The sequence below is a fragment of the Oryx dammah genome, unplaced genomic scaffold (genome assembly GCF_014754425.2).
Source record: "Oryx dammah isolate SB20612 unplaced genomic scaffold, SCBI_Odam_1.1 HiC_scaffold_28, whole genome shotgun sequence".
Classification (NCBI taxonomy): Eukaryota; Metazoa; Chordata; class Mammalia; order Artiodactyla; family Bovidae; genus Oryx; species Oryx dammah.
Window position 1 is genome coordinate 104951585 of NW_024070212.1, and position 12125 is coordinate 104963709.

Consider the following 12125-nt stretch of genomic DNA (forward strand, 5'->3'; position numbering starts at 1 on the left):
AAACTCTCAATCCAGGGTACTGTTGAAAGCGAAAGGGATGTCGTTAATAACTACACCAGAGCAACAGGTGTGTACTCTGCTGTTCGGGGTAAGCCAGGTGGCAGCTCAGTCACAGATCTAGTTAGTGGTGAAGGGGCGCCTGTGCTTCAGACCTGGCAGCCCTCTGCTGCCTGCCTGCTTCTCCAGCCTCAGGCTCCCGTTGACCCAGCGGAGATAATGCTTCAAGAGGGACACGGGTGCCCATAAAATACTATTTTTCTGCTACTATGGGAAGTTATAAATTCAGGGAGTGATAAGGAGAACAAGTGGAAAATGGTGAAACAGACTCAGGACAAAGGAAACAAAAGTCAGAAAACTTAAGGATTTGCCTGAAATGTTTTGCATCTCCATGGATGTTTATATGTACCAGGCTACCTCAGAGAGCTGGCAGAGATGGTGGAAGAATACCTTGATCATCTTTTGCAGCAGGGTGTTGGAACTGTTTCACATAACACTGCTTCTCCTGTTCTGTACACACGTTCATTCATACATGTGCATATGTGTACACAGACACACTTATGTAATAATGTCTCAATAACCGAATGTTCAAGGTATTTGGAATTGTGTATATTTACCTCCTACATTTAGGGTTCTGTGTATACACACAGAAACAAATGACTTGAAAGATAAAATGATTGTCACAAGCTTAATGTGTGTAATTCGTGGGCTTTGTTAAGGTTCTGTATCGGTGCCATTTTGTTTTGCAAATGCTGACAGCTCTTGGAGTTATATCCAGAAGAGGTTAATTAGTGAATATTGTTATTTTTCATCTAAGCTACCAAAGTAACTTGAAACATTCCCCCTTTGTCCCCCAGAGACCTTGAAGAAACAGTCTTCCAAGGGACTGTAGGCGGCAGCTGGGCAAAGCTGGAGTGTATTTCCATTAGCAGTGTTTGAACTGGTCCTATGGAGCTGAGGGTCTAGCCATAAAGAGCATGGAGGGAGGGACATGAAGGGGTAGCAACTAATTATTTCAGGTGTTTGTGTGTATTACCTCATGTAATCTTCATAGTACCTGGCGAGGTAGGTCCTCTAGTTCTATTTGCAGATGGGGAAACAGGCCTCTGGAGGTGTGGTGGAGCTAGAGTTGAAGTCCATGCAGTTTGATTCTAGAACCTGCATCCTTCAACCATCAGTTTACCTCACTTCCTTCATAGGGAGGGAGGGTTTGCTCATGGAAAATTGTGCAGAAAACAAATTATGTAAGGTTAGGAAACTGCATTCTGTAGTTCTCGGAGATTTACTATGTACAGTGAAATACTAAATTCTTTGAGAAGACCTGCAGTAAAGTCTGATTACCTTGGTTTATAGCCCGTGTTCCTAGAAGTTTGATTGTTGTAAGGAATGCCTTTTCAAGAGCATGGGCTTCACAAGTGGCTCAGCGGTAAAGAACCGGCCTGCCAGTCCAGGAGATGGGTTCAATCCCTAGATTGGGAAGATCCTCTCGAGGAAATGGCCACCCTCTTTGGTATTTTTGCCTGGAGAATCCCATGGACAGAGGAGCCTGACGGGCTATAGTTCACTGGGCTGCAGATAGAAAGGCATAACAGCATGTTAAATACACAGAAGGATCCATCCTTAAAGAAGGATCTGTGGGATTGGAAATGTGATTTTTTTATTCCATTTTCCAAGTGGCTTAATATAACCTGTAATGAACTGATGATGAGTAAATCTTGTATATTTTCATAATTGAAATTAGTAGTTCATGCTGTTCCTTCAGCTCGGAATCTGCTTCCCTTGGCATATAGAAATTCTGTTCATCCTACCAAGGTCAGCTTAAATGTCCTAACTTCTACAAAAACTCTCTAACCACTGAGCCTCCCTAGCACCTTGACATGGGTGGGTTTGTTCTCTGCCCCCTTTTTTGGTGACTTGCTCAGCACCTGTCTTTGTAGGGAGTGATGGGGGAAGTATATTTTCTACTGTGTAGAATTTCTCCAATATCCCATATGTTGAGGAAAACCCAGACTCATTTAAATGTCTCTCATTGCAGCTTTGATGTGAAGGCAATGATGCTTTTCCTGGCTGGGCAGTAAGCTTGTCAAGCTTTTTACCGGTTTTGGCTGCAGTGTCCAATTCCTCATTGCTTGACCTCTAGGTGGCGGTGTTGTATCATTTAAACTCAAGCTTTCAGGCTCCCAGAAGTTGGCTCTGTTCTTAAAGTTTCTCAATTGCCTGTTTCACCCAAGTGTACACCTTAGAGAGTCAAAGGATTGCTGAAGTTATTTCCCCTGAAATCATACTCCGTGCTGATTTGAGACACTGTGTTGGAGGCGAAGTAGTTTGTGATTTTCACTTTTTCTGTTCATTATTGGCTTTTTAACAAGGGGTTGGATAGGATGAAGGTCATAACATCCTTTTCTTCACTGGATTATGGGTTACAAAGGAGCTTTAATAAGAGCATGCTGTCCTTATGCCTTTAGCAGGCAGAACGATTTGCTCACCGAGCCATCTGCCGTAGATGAGTGTGCTCTTGAAGGAAGGAAATTTGCATTTCTCTAATAATTAGCAATGTTGAGCAAAAGGATGGTTTTTGAAGTGCAAGGGTCTTAAAGTGGAAGTTGCAGTACTTTTCTAACGACACATTAGTAGTGATGGGCACTGGGGGTGGGTAGTAATGGGCACTCGTTTGGAAGGAAATGCCACATGTTTGATAATTTCTGCAGTCATCACTTTTTTTTTTTTTTTGCCTCAGATGAGGTTTGTTGTAATTATTTCACACTTGAGAGCTAAAACACTGCAAAGAAAAAGGCTGCAGCACATTATCCTTCCATGGGCATATCATCTTTCTACAATCCCCAGCTGTGACTTTGTTCCACAAGGACAAATTTTAATGTAAAAAAACCCTAAATTCATCAATGTAGCTTCAGAACTGTTTAAACTGTTTATAGCTGAGAAAATTGCAAAAGGACCGTTATAATGAGGAAATGAGTAGAAGGAAACTAGTTACCCCCCGACCACCCAGTGCCCATTACTACCAATGTGTCATTCAAAAAGTACTGCAACTTCCAGTTTAAGACCCTTGTACTTCAAAAACCATCCTTTTGCTCAATATTGCTAATTATTAGAGAAATGTAAAACAATGACCTCATGCCAGTCAGAATGACCATCATCAAAAACTCTATAAATAATAAATGCCTGAGAAGGTGTGGAGAAAAGGGAACCCTCCTACAAGGTTGGTGGAAATGTAAATTGGTGCAGCCACTATGAGAACGGTATGGAGGTTCCTTAAAAAACTAAAAATAGAGCTACCATATGAGCCAGCAATCCCACTACTGGGCATATAGCCGGAAAAACTGGAAAATCTAATTTGAAAAGATACACGTACCCAATGTTCATAGCAGCACTGTTTACAGTAGCCAAGAGGTGAAAGCAACCTAAGTGTCCATGGACAGATGAATGGCTAAAGATGTGATATGTATACAGCGGAATATTAGTCACAAAAAGAATGAAATAATGCCATTTGCAGCAACATGATGGACCTAGAGATTATCATACTAAGTGAAATAAATCAGAGAAAGACAAGTATCAAAGGATACCGCTTAAATGTGGAATCTAAAAGTGGATACAAATAAACATTTAAAAAACAGAAACAGACTCACTGCTATAGAACACAGTCTTATGGTTAACAAAGGGGAAGGAAAGAGAGGGATAAATTAGGAGTTTGGAAGTAACATACATACTACTATATATATAATAGATAAACAACAAGGACCTACTGTATAGCACAGGGAACTATATTCAATATCTTCTAATAATCTGTAGTGGAAAGAATCTGAAAAAGAATATATATATGTTTGTGTAACTGAATCACTTTGCTGTATTCCTGGTGGTGATGGTGGTTTAATTGCTAAGTCATGTCTTGTGATCCAGTGGACTGTAGCCTGCTAGGCTCCTCTGTCCATGGGATTTCCCAGACAAGAATACTGGAGGGGATTGTCATTTCCTTCTCCAGCGGTCTTCCCAACCCAGGGGTTGAACCCAGGTCTCCTGCATTGCAGGCGGATTCTTTATGGACTGAGCCACCAGGAAAGCTATATACTTGAAACTGATACGAAGCTGTAAATCTACTATACTTATTTTTTTTTTTAAAAAGCATCTTTTGAGGTAAAGTGATCAAATATCAGAAGGGACACGGCAGACAATTAAAATTTGGTTTACTACAATATAGATAGGAGCTTGGGTTGTAAAAATGGAATATTGATCTTCTACAATGTTCTTTTTGCTGTTTTTGTTTTTTAAGAGAGGTGCTGTTACACTCATGTTAATAAGGTGTGTATATCCCTTCCTTTCTTTTCATTGTCCTCTCTCCTGTCTGTATTCAAACAGGCATGCAAGTTTGTGTTCTAGGTAATGAGTCAGCTGAGAAGGGAATGTTAATTTATTTGAGCCTGAGTGTGCGGGTGCTAAGTTGCTTCAGTTGTGTCTGACTCTTTGCAACCCTAAGAACTGCCAGGCTTTTGTCCATGGGATTCTTTAGGCAAGAATACTGGAGTAGGTTTCCATGCCCTCCTCCAGGGGATCTTCCTGACCCAGGGATTGAATCCGCTTTTTTTGTGTCTCCTACATTGGCAGGCAGATTCTTTACCACTAATGCTACCTGGGAAGACCTTATTTGAGCCTCAGTTCAGTTCAGTCGCTAAGTCGTGTCCGACTCTTTGCGACCCCATGAATCGCAGCACGCCAGGCCTCCCTGTCCATCACCATCTCCCGGAGTTCACTCAGACTCATGTCCATTGAGTCCGTGATGCCATCCAGCCATCTCATCCTGGGTCGTCCCCTTCTTCTCCTGCCCCTAATCCCTCCCAGCATCATAATCTTTTCCAATGAGTCAACTGTTTGCATGAGGTGGCCAAAATACTGGAGCTTCAGCTTTAGCATCACTCCTTCCAAAGAAATCCCAGGGTTGATCTTCAGAATGGACTGGTTGGATCTCCTTGCAGTCCAAGGGACTCTCAAAGAGTCTTCTCCAACACCACAGTTTAAATGCATCAATTCTTCGGCGTTCAGCCTTCTTCACAGTCCAACTCTCACATCCATACATGACCACAGGAAAAACCATAGCCTTGACTAGATGGACCTTAGTTGGCAAAGTAATGTCTCTGCCTTTGAATATACTATCTAGGTTGGTCATAACTTTTCTTCCAAGGAGCAAGCGTCTTTTAATTTCATGGCTGCAATCACCATCTCCAGTGATTTTGGAGCACAAAAAAATAAAGTCTGACACTGTTTCTACTGTTTCCCGATCTATTTCCCATGAAGTGATGGGACCAGATGCCATGATCTTAGTTTTCTGAATGTTGAGCTTTAAGCCATCTTTTTCGCTCTCCTGTTTCACTTGCATCAAGAGGCTTTTTAGCTCCTCTTCACTTTCTGCCATAAGGGTGGTGTCATCTGCATATCTGAGGTTATTGATATTTCTCCCAGCAATCTTGATTCCAGCTTGTGTTTCTTCCAGTCCAGCGTTTCTCGTGATGTACTCTGCATATAAGTTAAATAAGCAGGGTGACAATATACAGCCTTGACCTCCTTTTCCTATTTGGAACCAGTCTGTTGTTCCATGTCCAGTTCTAACTGTTGCTTCCTGACCTGCATACAGGATTCTCAAGAGGCAGGTCAGGTGGTCTGGTATTCCCATCTCTTTCAGAATTTTCCACAGTTTATTGTGATCCACACAGTCAAAGTCTTTGGCATAGTCAATAAAGCAGAAATAGATGTTTTTCTGGAACTCTCTTGCTTTTTCCATCATCCAGCAGATGTTGGCAATTTGATCTCTGGTTCCTCTGCCTTTTCTAAAACCAGCTTGAACATCAGGGAGTTCACGGTTCACATATTGCTGAAGCCTGGCTTGGAGAAGTTTGAGCATTACTTTACTAGCATGTGAGATGAGTGCGATAGTGCGGTAGTTTGAGCATTCTTTGGCATTGCCTTTCTTTGGAATTGGAATGAAAACTGACCTTTTCCAGTCCTGTGGCCACTGCTGAGTTTTCCAAATTTGCTGGCATATTGAGAGCAGCACTTTCACAGCATCATCTTCCAGGATTTGAAACAGCTCAACTGGAATTCCATCACCTCCACTAGCTTTGTTTGTAGTGATGCTTTCTAAGGCCCACTTGACTTCACATTCCAAGATGTCTGGCTCTAGATTAGTGATCACATCATCATGATTATCTGGGTCATGAAGATCTTTTTTGTGCAGTTCTTCTGCGTATTCTTGCCACCTCTTCTTAATATCTTCTGCTTCTGTTAGGTCCAGACCATTTCTGTCCTTTATCGAGCCTATCTTTGCATGAAATGTTCCCTTGGTATCTCTAATTTTCTTGAAGAGATCTCTAGTCTTTCCCATTCTGTTGTTTTCCTCTATTTCTTTGCATTGATCACTGAAGAAGGCTTTCTTATCTCTTCTTGCTATTCTCTGGAACTCTGCATTCAGATGCTTATATCTTTCCTTTTCTCCTTTGCTTTTCACCTCTCTTCTTTTCACAGCTATTTGTAAGGCCTCCCCAGACAGCCATTTTGCTTTTTTGCATTTCTTTTCCATGGGGATGGTCTTGATCCCTGTCTCCTCTACAATGTCACGAACCTCATTCCATAGTTCATCAGGCACTCTATCAGATCTAGGCCCTTAAATCTATTTCTCACTTCCACTGTATAATCATAAGGGATTTGATTTAGATCATACCTGAATGGTCTAGTGGTTTTCCCTACTTTCTTCAATTTAAATCTGAATTTGGCAATAAGGAGTTCATGATCTGAGCCACAGTAAGCTCCCGGTCTTGTTTTTGTTGACTGTATAGAGCTTCTCCATCTTTGGCTGCAAAGAATATAATCAATCTGATTTCGGTGTTGACCATCTGGTGATGTCCATGTGTAGAGTCTTCTCTTGTGTTGTTGGAAGAGGGTGTTTCCTATGACCAGTGCATTTTCTTGGCAAAACTCTATTAGTCTTTGCCCTGCTTCATTCTGCATTCCAAGGCCAAATTTGCCTGTTACTCCAGGTGTTTCTTGACTTCCTACTTTTGCATTCCAGTCCCCTATAATGAAAAGGACATCTTTTTTGGGTGTTAGTTCTAAAAGATCTTGTAGGTCTTCATAAAACTGTTCAACTTCAGTTTCTTCAGCATTACTGGTTGGGGTATAGACCTGGATAACTGTGATATTGAATGGTTTGCCTTGGAGACGAACAGAGATCATTCTGTCATTTTTGAGATTGCATCCAAGTACTGCATTTCAGACTCTTTTGTTGACCATGATGGCTACTCCATTTCTTCTGAGGGATTCCTGCCCGCAGTAGTAGATGTAATGGTCATCTGAGTTAAATTCTCCCATTCCAGTCCATTTTAGTTCTCTGATTCCTAGAATGTCGACGTTCACCCTTGCCATCTCTTGTTTGACCACTCCAATTTGCCTTGATTCATGGACCTGACATTCCAGGTTCCTATGCAGTATTGCTCTTTATAGCATCGGATCTTGCTTCTATCACCAGTTACATCCACAACTGGGTATTGTTTTTGCTTTGGCTCCATCCCTTCATTCTTTCTAGAGTTATTTCTCCAGTAGCATATTGGGCACCTAATGACCTGGGGAGTTCGTCTTTTGCCTTTCTTACTCTAAAACGCAGTACTGGAACTCTCTGTACTGGAGCCTTGTCTCAGACAAGGTATTGGCTTTACACTTTTGCAAGATGAACTAAGAAGTAAGCTTAGAGCCCTACTGACTTTTTCTAATACCTGTCTTTCGAAATTAGAGCTGTTTGCCATTTCATGCTTGGAGGATGCTTTATAGCTGCACTGCAGCTCTTCCTGGTTAGTTGTTAAGACTGAAAGTTCTCTGAGCTCTGTGTTCTCACTGCGTGACCCATGTGGCGGGGTATTGATAGAAATGGGATAATTGAGAAAGACAGCCTATTTGGCAAAAAGGAACTCATTTAGGTGTCAAAGGTCACAGGATCTTAGTGGAAATGTTCCCTGGACAACTCGAGTGACAAGGCTGAGCTGGAGGCTGAGGTGAAGTTTGAGGGAGGGATTCGGGGCAGCACTGAGTGAAGGCCAAGTTTGATCAGTGGAAGGAGGCTTGCTGGGGAAGAAGTCAGAATGATCCTCGCCGTGAGAAGAAAACCAGGTAGACTGTGAAATGTGAAAAGCAGCAAGAGATCTGAAGGGTGAGAACAAATAGATCTTAATTTTACGTAGCAGTACTGGTGACTTGGAAAAACCTCTGAACTGGAGATCTGAACCATTTACAACTGTTGTAGTTTCTTTACTTTCCTCTGCCCATTAATGTATTGTTAAATCTTGAAATTATTTATTAAAAATTTTTTCTTTGGCTGCACCATGTGGCATGTGGGATTTTAGCTGTCTGACCAGGAACTGAATTCTCGCTCCCTGCACTGGAACCACAGAGTCTTAGCCACTGAGCTACCAGGGAAGTCCCCAAATTATTTATTCTTGATTTCTTTCAGATCCAAGTTAATGGTTATAAAAGTACTTGTTGAACACTGGAATTCTTTTTCATTTTACCCCAGGCCAAACCTTTATCACGTTTTTATCAAAATTCTTACAGAAGCCTTGGCTATCTCTTAGATTCTTCATTTCCAAAATCTGGACTAGCCTATAAAGAAAGGAAGTGTAAACGAAAGCGAAGGTGTTAGTCACTCAGTCATGTCCGATTCTTTGTGACCCCATGGACAGTAGCCCACCAGGCTCCTTTGTCCATGGAATTCTTTAGGCAAGAATACTGGAGTGGGTAGCCATTTCCTTCTCCAGAAAATCTTCCCAACTCTGGGATCGAACCCAGGTCTCCTGCATTGCAGGCAGATTCTTTACTGTCTGAGCCACCAGGGAAGCCCCATAATAATACCTTTGTTTCTGTTATAAGTATTATTAGATTATTTGAGTGCTCACAACTCATCAACCATCAGGCTAAGAACTTTACTTGTACCTTCCCATGTAGTCCACCAGTGTTATGTTGCTGTTGTTGTCTAGTCACTAAGTTGTGTCTGGCTCTTTGCAACCTCGTGGACTGCAGCACACCAGGCTTCCCTGTCCTTTACTATCTTGAAGAGTTTATTCAAATTCATGTGCATTGAGTGAATGATGCCATCCAACCATTTCATTCTGTGTCACTCCCTTCTCCCCCCTCCTCACCCCCCATCCTCAGTCTTTTCCAGCATCAGGGTCTTTTCCAATGAGTTGACTCTCTGCATCAGGTGGCCAAGGTACTGGAACTTCAGCTTCAGCATCAGTTCTTCCAGTGAAGATTCAGGGTTGATTTTCTTTAAGATTGACTAGTTTGATCTCCTTGCAGTCCAAGGGACTCTCAAGAGTCTTCTCCAACACCATGGTTCAAAAGCATCAATTCTTCAGTGCTCTGCTTTCTTTATGGTCCAGCTCTCACATCCATGCATGACTACTGGAAAAACCATAGTTTTAACTATATGGACCTTTGTTGGCAAAGTAATGTCTCTACTTTTTAATATGCTGTCTAGGTTTGTCACAGCTTTTCTTCTAAGGAGCAAGTGTCTTTTAATTTCATGGCTGCAGTCACCATCCACAGTGATTTTGGAGCCCAAGAAGATAAAATCTGTCACTGTTTCCATTTTTCCCCATCTGTTTGCCATGAAGTGATGGAATAGGATGCCATGATCTTAGTTTTTTGGATGTTGAGTTTTAAGCCAGCTTTTTTCACTCTCATCTTTCACCTTTATCAAGAGGCTCTTTAGTTCTTCTTCACTTTCTGCCATTAGGGTGATATCATCTGCATATCTGATGTTGTTGATATTTCTCTGGGCAATCTTGATTCTAGCTTGTGATTCATCCAGCCCAGCAGGTTATGATGTACTCTGCATATAAGTTAAATAAGCAATATCATGAGGTTAGAGCTATTGTTGTGGTCCACTTTATAGATGAGAAAACTGAGGCACAGAGATGAACTTCCAGGAACATATTGCTTGTTACTGGCAGAGCTTGGATTTGAAGTCTCACTTGTCTGATGCCTGAGCAAAGGGCTTCCTTCTTGGTAGTGGCAGAACTCCTTAGAGGCTGAGTCTACAAAAGGAGGAAGAAAAATGGCTAGTGAGGACTCTGAATGGCTTGCCCAAGAACAGTTTGAGAATAGCTGTAGTCATCCATTGTGGTTGAGGCCGGATACCTGTTTACCAATAAGCTTTCTCCTCTTGGGTGCAGGGATATCATTTCCAGGCTCTCTTGCAATTACAATGGTTATATGATTGAATTCTGGCTGTAAGAATGTGAGGGAGCACCACTCCCAAGTCTAACACATAAAATCCTCTCACTCATTATCCTTTCTTTCAAGATGGAAAAAAGAGCAAAACAACTCTTCAGAAAATGCAGAAGTTTGATGTGGATGGAGCCTGGATTCCCAGACAGACTGGCCAGAAACAGTTGCACTGGAATGCTACATCAGCTGTGAATAAATGATGTGAAGTCTCCGAGATGACAGACTTGATTTGTTTTTTGTTTGTTTATTTGACTGCATCGGGTCTTGGTTGAGACAGGCAGGATCTTCATTACGTCATGTGGGATGTTTATTGAGTCGTGCAGGGCTCACTAATTGTGGCACACAGGCTTCAGCGCATGAGGGTTCAGGAGTTGCCCTGGGGCAGATGAGATCTTAGTTCCCAGACCAAGGACTGAACCTGCATCTTCTGCATTGGAAGGCGGATTCTTAACCATTGGACCACCAGAGAAGTCCTTAGACTTGATTTGTTACAGCAGTTGGTATTATCTTGACTTACACACCTACACACTCTTTCGGTTGTGATTTGTAGGTAGGAACTTGGACAGGTAGTGAGAAAGGAAATCATCTCTTGAAAGAAGTAAACTGGAAAGATTCAGATTTTGTAGCCAGTTGCAAAATGCCCAAAATAATCCTTTTCAGGCCAAGGAGATTATAATAATTACAGAATTTGAAGGCTGCAGTTTGCTGGCTACTCTTCAGGGTCAACTTCTGATGCAAGGGGTTCACTGTATGACCCTAGGAGTCATTGGATGGGCTACAGGGGTTCTGAGAGCTCCTATATTTGTGTGCAAAATTACATGCACCAACGGGACAGAAGGAGCCCCAATTTCTTCTCACTCTCCAGTGTGTCTGCACTCAAAAAAGTGAAGAATCAGTTGTGAATCTGAACATAAACCACTTAGGCTGATTTAGAACTGAAATGAAAGCCTGACTTGGCTGAGTGTTCTGATTTCACATTTTTTTCCCTGGGGTTTCCAATCCTAAGAGGAAAAGGAGAGCTTTTCTAGAAACTAGTACATTAGCATATGGAATGATTGCCAATGAGCAAGTAAAATAGTCTGGGTGAGGGAAATCATGAATATATTATACAATTGTCTTGTGGTCAAGTAGCACATTAGGCCAATAGTGTTAAGAGTAAAAGCAAGCCTGGATCCTTGTTTATCATCTGGCCTCGAAGCCTCCTCGCCTCTGCATGTTGGAAGAGTCTTCATCCTTCAAATCTCTTGCTGGGGGCCTCCTTCTTTAACAAGCCTTCCGTGTTTCTGCTTTTCCCTTCTTGATCTCACTTCTCAGTGAGACTCCTGGCCCACATTCTGGCTCATTTCATCTCCTCTTTTAATTATTCTGTATGTACAATGAAATCCTATAAGAGCCGTCACTAGGCTGAAGGCAGAGTTTGTGCAGTAGCCCTCTTTAACACCCACCAGAGATGCTCAGAACAGGCCTATTCTCGTACTAGACAGTCAATACATACATTACTGTACTTGGGGAATCATGGCAAAGATATAAATGGCGGGACTACAAGATATCTTAACTTGACAGGGTAAGATAGTGGCATCAAGGCTTGCTGTGAGTGACCACAACGTGCTGATTGGCTGCTTTGGGCCAGAGTCCAGGCCAGATGCTTATCCATTCATTTAACAAATATTTGTTGAGTGCCTACTGAGTATTCTGTTTTCTAAGGATGTATCAGTAGGCAAGATAGCCAAGTTCTTGCCATTAGAGTGGTGACTGAATTTCATCCTGATAAAAGCTGGGATGCTGATGAAGGAAAACAGATTTAGAGACATGAAGTTGGGGGCCCTCAATTAAATGCTGGTAAGTGA